Source organism: Psammomys obesus, unplaced genomic scaffold (genome assembly GCF_907164565.1).
Source record: "Psammomys obesus unplaced genomic scaffold, mPsaObe1.curated_primary_1811, whole genome shotgun sequence".
In the NCBI taxonomy this organism is placed as follows: Eukaryota; Metazoa; Chordata; class Mammalia; order Rodentia; family Muridae; genus Psammomys; species Psammomys obesus.
Window position 1 is genome coordinate 58,838 of NW_026596356.1, and position 11,046 is coordinate 69,883.

The 11,046-nt window shown below is 38.2% G+C and overlaps 1 pseudogene; it reads left to right on the forward strand.

Annotated features, from left to right (window-relative positions):
* The first annotated feature begins 820 nt into the window (after positions 1-820).
* On the forward strand, positions 821-9,576 carry LOC129669240 (olfactory receptor 52N5-like; annotated as a pseudogene).
* The last annotated feature ends 1,470 nt before the right edge of the window (positions 9,577-11,046 follow it).

Here is an 11,046-nt window from a genome sequence, read left to right on the forward strand (position 1 = left end):
GCTCCTGTCTTCAACTTCAGAAGAGCCTCCTTCATAGTGTCATCTTCTAATATCTTCTTCAATTTCTTTCTTCAGAGACTTGAAGTTCTTGTCATACAGGTCTTTCACTTGCTTGGTCAGAATTACAACCAAGATGCTTTTATATTATTTGTGGCAGGATGGAGAGATGGCTCAGCCGTTAAAGGCTAGGATCACAACCAAAAATATTATTTGTGGCTATTATGAAGGTTGTAGTTTCCCTAATTTCTTTTTCATCCCATTTGTCCTTTGTGTTCAGGAAGGCTACTGATTCTTTTGAATTAATCTTGTATCCAGTCACTTTGCTGAAGGTGTTTATCAGCTGAAGGAGTTCTCTAAAAAAATCTTTGGGGTCATTTATGTACAGTATCATATCATCTGCAAATAGTGATACTTTGACTTCTGCCTCCCCAATTTGCATCCTCCTGATCTCCTTCAGTTGTCTTGTTGTTCTGGCTAGAACTTCAATTACTATTTTGAAGAGGTGTGGAGAGAGTGGGCAGCCTTGTCCTGTCTCTTATTTTAGTGGGATTGCTTTGAATTTCTTTCCATTTAATTTGACATTGGCAATTGGCTTACTATATATAGCCTTTATTATATTTAGGTATGAGCCCTGTATTCCTTATCCTTCCAAGACTTTCATCATGAAGGAGTGTTGGATTTTGTCAAAGACTTTTTCTGCATCTAATGATGTGATCATGTGATTTTTTTTTTCTTTGAGTTTGTTTATATGTTGGATTATGCTGACAGATTTTCTTATGTTGAACTGCCATTGCATCCCTGGGATAAAGCCTATTTGATCATGGGGAATGACGTAATTGATGCCTCCGTGGATTCAGTTTGCAAGTATTTTATTGAGTATTTTGCCCAAATATTCAGAAATTCTCTCTTTTTTTTTAGTATTTGTGTAGTATTTGTGTGGTGCACAAATCAAGGTGACTGTGGCTTCATAGAACAAGTTTGGCAATGTTCCTTCAGTTTCTATTTTGTAGAATAGTTTGAGAGTGTTGATATTAGCTCTTTTTTGAATGTCTGGTAGAATTCTGTTCTAAAACCATCTGGCCCTGGCTTATTTTTGGTTCAGAGTCCTTTGATGACTACTTCTATTTCCTTAGGGGTTATAGGACAATTTAAACTGTTTACCTGATCTTGATTTAACTTTGTTAAGTGAAATCTATCCAGAAAAATTGTTCATTTCCTTTAGGTTTCACAATTTTGTGGAATACAGGCCTAATCATTTTTGGGATTTCCTCAGTATCTGTTGTTATGCCCCCCTTTTCATTTCTGATTTTGTTAATTTGGATACACTCCCTCTGCCTTTTGGTTAGTTTGGCTAAGGATTTGTCTTTTTTGTTGATTTTTCTCAAAAAACAAGCTCTTTGTTTCACTGATTCTTTTTATCATTCATTTTTTTTCCAATTTATTGATTTCAGGCCTGAGATTGATTATTTCCTGTTGTCTAGTCCTCTTTGATGTATGTGCTTCCTTCTGTTCTAGATCTTTGAGGTGTGCTGCTAAGTTGCTAATATGGATCTCTTAAATTTCTATATAAAGGTGCTTAGTGCTATGAATTTTCTTTTAGCACTGTTTTCATTGTGTCCCATAAGCTTGGGTATGTTGTGCCTTCATTTTCATTGAATACTGGAAAATCTTTAATTTCTTTATTTCTTCTCTGGCCCAGTGATCATTGAGTAGGGAGTTGTTCCGTTTCCATGAGTTTGTAGGCTTTCTGTTGTTTCTGTTTTTGTTGAGTTCCAGCCTTAATCCGTGGTACTTTGATAAGATGCAGAGGGTTGTTTCAATCTTCTTATAGCTGTTGAGGTTTGCTTTGTGACTGAATATCAATATTGGAGAAGGTTCTGTGAGTTGCTGAGAAGAAGATATGTTTTGTGTTTGGGAGAAATGTTCTGAAGATGTCTGTTAGGTCCATTTGATTTTTGATTTGTGACATTTCTGAGTTTCTTCATTTCCCCATTTAGGGTCTGTTTTGATGATCTGTCCATTAAAGAGAGTGGGGTGTTGGAGTCTCCCACTATTTTCCTGTGCTACTTTGAGGGCTTTTTTCATTTAAGGCCTCTATCATTTTCATAACTACAGCTTTAAAATCTTCTTCTTGCACTTCAGGTGTGACAGTATCTCCAGGACTTACTGTGGTAGGACAGCTGGTTTCTGGTGGTGCCATACGGCCATGAGTTTTGTTTTTTCTGTTCCTATGCAGGCCTCTAACCATCTGGTTGACTTGGTGTTCACCAGACTCACCGTCCTTCTGCTGGGTTCACTGTCTGTCCCAGGTGAGCCAGACAGATGGGGAGCAGGCAGAAAGTTCACCAAGACTGAGGGTTGGTCTGACACCACACAGCCCTGCTCAGGATGATGGACAGTGGGTCTTGGATTCCTCTCCAGCTCACCTCCACTGAGTTCATCTCTTCTGCATTTGGTGTCTGTGACCCAGGTGGGCCAGGCAGATGAGGAGCAGAAGAAAAGATCTCCAAGCTGAAAGCTGGTCCTGGCCACACAGACCTCTTCAGGATGGGGACAATGTGGCTTTAGTCCGGTGCCCAGCTCACCTCCACTTGGCTATGTGTCTGTGACCCAGGTGGGCCAGGCAGATGGGGGGCAGGTAAAAAGATCTCCAAGCCGAAAGATCATCTGGTGCCACACCAGGATGAGTTTCTTGTAGGAAAACACATGATTTAAATATATTGTATAAAAAAAAATTAAAAATTAACTTAAATGCAGCCACTTCTGATGAGAACTGATAGACTAAGATCAGAAAGAAGGAGAGGAGGACCTCCTCTATCAGTGGACTTGGGGAGGGGCATGCATGCAGAAAGGGGGGGAGGGTGGGACCGGGAGGGTAGGAGGGAGGGGCTTATGGGGGATACAAAATGAATAAAGTGTAATTAATAAAAGTTAAAAAAATGGAAAAAAAAGAAATAAAATATATATATATTTAAAAAAATTAACTTAAAGTTATGTGTGTTCTTCTATGTATAGCTCCTGATAAATAACTCTTATAGTCATCAAATTATATTTCATTTCTCTTATCACAGGTCAATCTTATTATATGTTATCACCTACATAGACATATTTATATGCATATGAATGCATATGAATATACACAGACACATACATGTACTCATATTTTATAGTTTTTTTTAAAAAGTGAAAGAGACAAGATGATCCTTTCCAGGTCCTACCATTTACCTGCCAATTTCATGTTTTCCTTATTTTTCATTGCAGAGTAATACTCCATTGTGTAGATGTACCACAATTTCTGCATCCATTCTTCAGTTGAGGGGCATCTGGGCTGTTTCCAGCTTCTGGCTATTACAAATAAAGCTGCTACAAACATTGTTGAGCAAATGTCTTTATTGTGTACTTGAGCCCCTTTTGGTTATATGCCTACAAGTGGCATCTTGAGGAAGCACTATTCCTAGTTGTCTGAGAAAGTGCCAAATTGATTTCCAGAGTGTATGAGTGAGCTGTCCCAGAAGCAGAAAGACACACACAGTATATACGCACTCATATAGACATGTAACATAGGATAAACCTACTAAAATCTGTACATCTAAAGAAACTAATCAAGAGGGAGGATCCTGACTATAACGCTCAATTCCCATCCCAAAAGGCAAAGAGGATGGACATCAGAAGAAGAAGAAAACAGGAAATAGCCTAGGAACCTACCACAGCGGGCCTCTGAAAGGCTCTGCCCTGCAGACTATCAAAGCAGACACTGAGACTTATGGCCAAGTGTTGGGCAGAGTGCATAGAATCTTATGTAAGAAGTGAGAAATAGTAAGATCTGGAGAGGACAGGAACCCCACAAGGAGAGCAACAGAACCAGAAAATTTGAACACAAGGGTCTTCCCAGAGACTCTTACTCCAACCAAGTACCAGGCATGGAGATAACCTAGAACCCCTGCACAGATGTAGTTCATGGCAGCTTAGTGTCCAACTGGTTACATAGTAATGGGAAGAGACTGCCTCTGACATAATCTGATTGGCCTGCTCTTTGATCACCTCCCCCTGAGGGGGGAGCAGCCTTACCAGGCCACAGAAGATCACAATGCACCAACTCCTGATGTGATCTGATAGACTAAGATCAGAAGGAAGGAGAGGAGGACCTCCCCTATCAGTGGACTTGGGGAGGGGCATGCGTGAAAAAAGGGGAGGGAGCGTGGGACTGAAAGGGGAGGAAGGAGGGGCTTATGGGGGGATACAAAGTGAATAAAGTGTAATTAATAAAATAAAATTAAATTTAAAAAGTGAAAGAGACAAAAAAAGGTAAGATACAGAATCATATATATCATAAAAAGTCACACAGAATGTGGTTCTAGCCAGCCTATATTTATTCTAAGCTTATCACTTATTTAATGAATACATAAATTCACACATATCTGCAAAACACATATTTGCTGTGATTGGTAACTTGAAAGTATATCCTTCCATATATTTTATTTGTTAGATTTTCTTTTAAGCCTTTCCTGGTACAGAGATTGACACTGAATGTATTTGGGAAACAAATTTAAAATGATTTTGTCATTTCAGGTAGTAAATATGTAAAGATTTTTGCTAAACTAGGGGCAAATGCTTAAAGTCATCTTTCAACCTTTTAGAGTAGACCATGTCTTAAAATATCCAAGGAAGAGGGAAAAGGAAGAGGGAGCAGAAAGAGAAGGGGAGAAAGCAAGAGGAAGAGGAAGATAGTGAGAATGAAGAGGAGGAGCATCATGGGAGGAGGTCATATTCAGTGTTTACTGAAACATATCAGTGCCAGGCAATGCAATTGTATAACTACCATCAAGTGTAGGCTGGCACAAGTCATTAGCCACAGTAATGCCAATTTCCTATTAAGTCCTGCATGGCCATCTCTGTGATCAGACAGCATTATTTTTAGATTTTACTGAAGGTAAGTGTCTATAATCCACAATATGACTGTGACTGTTCACATTGATAGAGTCAAGCGTTGATAAAGAGACCACAGATGTGTACTCTGTCCCTTTCTCTACATTTTTGCCACATTCTATTCTTCACTGTATCACATATCATTTTTCATGCTTACTACCACCACATTAAAAGTAAAAAGGAAGAAGAAAATAGGGAGAATTTGTTGCTCTTGTCAGGTACTTTATCATTGCAACAAGAAAAGTAATTAATATACCATTTACTTCGAGAACTCTATTACTGGGTGTATGTCTAACAGAAATGAATAATATGTTTTTTAAAGCCTTCTGAAACCCTTTATTCATTGTAGCATCTCATAAGAACAAGAAACAGAAACAAGCTTAAGTGTCAAATAAATGGTGAATCAATAAAGAAAAGAAGGTTCATCTACATAAAGAACAATATTCATGCAGAAAAAAAGAGATGAAATCTTGTCACTTGGAATGTAAATAAAACTATAAACCACAGAGCATATCCTGTTAGTGCCCCATGATCTAATTGTAAAACATGAAAGAACACAGGAGAAAAGGAACCTCTTTTTATTTATCTCAGGGAAGTTGAGAGTGGTCACCAGAATATAGAGAAATCTGGTTACACTCTTACACTGTTGCGCAGTGGAGTGGCTATGTAAGACAGCTTGACAGTTTAAAATGTCACCCACCAACCCCACTGAGGATGAAGTATGTTGGTTTCAGGCTATGGTCGTTGACTTAATGCCTGGTGCTCCATACAAACAGCTGATTTTCTGCGCCAACAAAAGTGTCTTATTCTGAAGATAGTAATGACAGCAGTTTCTTTCTTTTTTTAAGTTTTTCTTCCAGTTTTTTAAAAACTTATTTATATTTTTATAAATTACAGTTTATTCACATTGTAACCCCACTGTAGCCCCCTCCCTCATCCCCTACCAATCCCACCCTCCCTCCCTTATCTCATCTCATTCCCCTCCCCAAGTCCACTGATAGAGGAGATCCTCCTCTACTTCCCTCTGAGCCTATCAAGTCTCATAGGGACTGGCTGCATTGTTTTCCTCTGTGGCCTGGTAAGGCTGCTCTTCCCATAGGGGGAGGTGGTCAAAGAGCCAGACACTGAGTTCATGTCAGAGACAGTTCCTATTCCCATAACTAGAGAACCAACTTGTGCAGGGGTTCTAGGTTATCACCATGCATAGTACTTGGTTGGAGTATTAGTTTCAGAAAAGACCTCTGTGCCCAGATTTCTTGATTCTGTTGTTCTCTTTGTGGAGCTCCTGTCCTCTCCAGGTCTTTCTGTCTCTCCTTTGTTTCATAAGATTCCCTGCACTCTGCCCAAAGGTTGGCTATGAGTCTCAACATCAACTTTGATACCCTGCTGGGTAGAGTTTTTCAGAGGCCCTCTGTGGTAGGCTCCTCTCCTGTTGCCTGTTTTCTCCCTCTTCCGATGTCCATCAACTTTGCCATTCTGCATGAAGATTGATCATCTTACCCAGGGTTCTCCTTGCTTAGGTTTCTTAGGTGTACAGATTTTAGTACGTTTATCCTATTTATATGTCTAATATCCACTTATAAGTGAGTATATACCATGTGTGTCTTTCTTCTTCTGGGATACCTCACTCAGGATGATCTTTTCTAGTTCCCACCATTTGCCTACAAATTGACTAATATCCAGAATATATAAAGAACTCAAGAAGTTAAACTTCAAAAAATCAAGTAACCCAATTAAAAAATGAGGTACAGAGCTAAACAGAGAATTCTCAATAGAGGAGTGTCGAATCACTTAAAGAAATGCTCAACATCCCTAGTCATCAGGGAATTGCAAATCAAAACAACCCTGAGATTTCACCTAACACTTATCAGAATGACCAAGATCAAAAACTCAAGTGAGAATACATGCTGGAAAGGATGTCAATAAAGGAGAACCCTTCTTCATTGCTGGTGGGAGTGTAAGCTTGTACAATCACTTTGGAAATCTATCTGGCCTTTCTCAGACAACTAGGAATAGCACTTCCTCAAGTTCTATCCCACTCCTAGGCATATACCCAAAATATGCTCAAGTACACAACATTGGACATTTGCTCAACCATGCTCATAGCAGCTTTATTCATAATGGCCAGAACCTGGAAACAACCCAGATGTCACTCAACTGAGGAATGGATACAGAAATTGTGGTACATTTACACAATGGAATACTACTCAGCAATTAAATTAAAATCATGAAATTTTCTTTCAGAGATAAGACAAAACCAGACACACATCAACAACAAAAATAAACTTAGCAGATGGAATTTATATATCTATATAAATATATATACATGTGTACAAACATACATATATATATATATATATATATAGAGAGAGAGAGAGAGAGAGATAATTTTAGAAGATTAGGTGCTAAAAACTTGATAGTGTGGGGCATGATAGAGATTTGAGAGTGGGTATATTGGCTTACAGGGAGGAAATGGAGGGGGAAGTGATGTAATTCCATTGTACTTAAAATACTGTATTTGTTGACTTTTATGTTCTCTTATTCAACACTACTTGATCATAATGAATGATATTTTTAATCTGAAGTTGCTAGTACTTTGTTGAGGGTTTTTACACTTAGATTCATCAAAGATATCAACCAGTTTTCTCCCTTCTTGTTTTTCTCTTCTTTCTTGTTTCTTCTCTCTCTCTCTCTTTCCTTTCCTTCAGTTTTTACTTCTTTCTCTTTCTCTCCTTTGTCTAGAATATCTGCCATTGATATCAGGATGATGATGGCTTTGTAAAATAAGTTTAGAAATATTGTCTTCTCTTCATATTGTCCCCTAACCTTCCCATTACATGCTGACACACAAAATTAATTAATTTAATATGAAAAGATTACAAGTGTTCTTCACATGTAATAATTTACTACTCTAGGCTGTGTTTTCTTCCAAGGCAAGTTACACAGTGGGGAGACTAATGAGTATGAGCCTCTTACATGGATGATGCTTTTATTAGCATACATAAATCACACACAATAGATTCTAACGTATGATTAACATATACTTACATAATGTGTTTTAATCACATTGTCTCATTATCCTCCCTTGTCTCCTTCCAATGTCCACTCATCCCCTTGGTCTTCTCATCTACTCACATCTTAAAAAAAATGAATTGATGAATCACTGAAATTTAGTTAGAGTTAATTACAGTACTAAAGTAAGTAATTCTTTACAGGAGTACATTAGCTTACCAGTGGCTGACTCTCTCTCTCTCTCTCTCTCTCTCTCTCTCTCTGTGCATGTGTGTGTGTATGTGTGTGTGTGTGAAAGAGAGAGAGAGAGAAAGAAAGAGAGAGAGAGAGGCAGACAGACAGAGACAGAGAGAAGGAGAAAGAGAATAAAGCCTATTAAACATCTTAGTCTCCCAGTTTCAGCTTCTATTTAATGGTAAAAATATTACAACTGTAAGGCTTAGGCTTTAAAATTACATTTAGAGAGTTTTTTAAGCCATTAAATTATTGCCCAGAATATTAGTATTATCCAATAACTGTGCCCTTTAAATGTTGCTAGTACTCAAAGTAGCTGATACTACTTATAAATGTAATTTTATTATAGTAGAAAGTTTTCATCTGTGAAGCTATTAATCAAATTTTTATGTTTAATTCTTTTTCCTCAGGATAGAAACTTCTGGAAAAATAATGTGTGTCCACTAAGTTAGCTATGCTGGTTTTCAACAGCTCATATACAGCCCTCAGTCTTTCATTCTTCATGGTATTCCTGGTCTGGCAGCATTTCACATATGGATCCCCCTTCCACTCTGTACAATCTACCTCATCTCTCTAGTAGGCAATCTTGGCCTTGTGTACCTAATTTACTACGAGGCATCACTCCATCGCCCAATGTGTCTTTTCTGGCCGTGCTTTCTCTCACTGACCTGCTGACCTGCCCAACCACTCTCCCCAATGCCCTCTTTATTTTATGGTTCAAACTCAAGGAAATTAATTTCAATGTTTGCCTAGTTCAGATGTTCTTTGTGCACGGATTCACAGGCGTGGAGTCTGGAGTGCTCGTCCTCATGGCCTTGGACCGCTATGTGGCCATTTGCTACCCACTACGCTATGCTAGCATACTCACCAGCCCTGTCATTGCCAAAGCTGGGCTTGCCGCTCTCTTGAGAGGTGTGTTGCTGATGATTCCTTTTCCATTCTTGGTGAAGTGTTTGCCCTTCTGCCGAAGCAATGTCATCTCCCATACATACTGTGAGCACATGTCCGTGGTAAAGCTGTCCTGGGCCAGTATCAGAATCAACGTCATCTATGGTCTCATGGTCGCGCTTCTGATTGGAGTGTTTGACATTTATTGTGCATCTCAGTCTCCTACACCATGATCCTCCGGGCAGTGGTCAGCCTGTCCTCAGCAGACGCCCGGCAGAAGGCCTTCAGCACCTGCACTGCCCACATCTGCCATCATCATCTCTTATGTTCCAGCATTCTTCACTTTCTTTACCCATCGTTTTGGGGGTCACACCACCCCCTTCTCTCCACATCATTGTGGCTAATCTTTATCTTCTTCTTCCTCCAACTCTAAATCCCATTGTTTATGGAATGAAGACCAAACAGATCAGAGATAGCATCATTAAATTCTTTCATGATGAAAAAGGTTCGAGGTGACCTAGGAAAATTTCTTGACCTTTTCAAAGTAAATAGAGGAAATGATGAATAAAACTATAACAAGGAAGAAACCATGAGTGTTTTCTATTACTTCTTCAAGAATGTACATTTTAAAGGATGTTGAGGAAAATTTGTATCTGGGTTCATATCTCAATGCTTTTCCCGTCTTTTTTCTCCACTGCCAATTTATAAAATTTCTTTGTCTGATAAGATTGTGTTTGTTAGGTACAACATGGGATTTCAAAGCAAAGATTCATTTTGTTATAGTTAAGTCCAGTTAATCTCATACATAGAGAAAGTAGAACGATGATTCTTACCTTGAGCTTTAGTCAACTTATTGGTATAGTATTACAGCTTCCCTCCAACAGATCCATGTAAGTATCCCTGTATCTTTTTGAAGGATTCCTTAACTGTTTTGTTCATGTTTTCACCATTTCTATAGATAACAATAAAATGGTTTCTTTGAATATTTCCTAAACTGGGAAATCCTGAAGATAACATTTATTGCATGAATTATTTAAAGAAATATGTAATTCCTCTCTATACAAAGCTCAAAGGGCTTGCCGTGTCATTACAGTTTATAGAATGGACACATGTTTCTTACTCAAAAGAATAAATGTCTTAGGAGCCACCTCATAGTGGGTGTGGATCTTCAAGTTTCAGGTCAATTAACTGGTAAACTGGCAGCTCAATTTGATCATTTATTCTTTTTTTTCATTTTCTAAATTAAGTATTTTATCTGCTCAACTAATGGAATCTTTCATTTCTCTTCCTGGTCACCATTATTCCCATCAAAAAGTTTTAATGGCGGCAATTATAAATAAAACTTTTTTGAGTTGTATGGTTAAGCTACTGGCCTTTACACAGGTCAGGGAAGAGACAAGCAGTCCATTGAAACTAGAAAGAATAGAGGTCAATTATATTTACTTGAATGCCTTATCAGAAGGTAAGTAAATGGAAGTTTAGTCATTTAAGGACACAGCAATTTAAGGGAGGGATGCAACAGCTTTATCAAATGCTAAAGCAGCAAGGAAGGTGATCATCTACTCCAAGAGAATTAAAAAGTGACAGAGAGATGGCATTTAATTCATAATAAAACTCTAAAGGAAAATCAGTTTATTGATAGGAAAGAGAGTTTCATTTTTTCCCCTAAGGCTATGCTTTACCTAGTGGCCTAATTACTTCATGTCAAGTACATTCCATTTATAAATACCCTTCTTAACTGATTCTTTGTGTGCCTATTGTTTTTGTTTAATTCTCTCATACAATGTATCCCAACTTCTGCCTTCCAGTACCCAACCTCCCCTCTTCCCAAGATCCATTCTTCCTCTATTTTCTTTCAGCAAAGGGTAGGCATCTCAGTGATTATCAACCAAAGACAACATAACTAGGTGCATTCAAAATCATATTTTGAAACATGTTAAAACACTTTGGTATATATTAAATCATATTTTCTCTGATGTCTGTTTT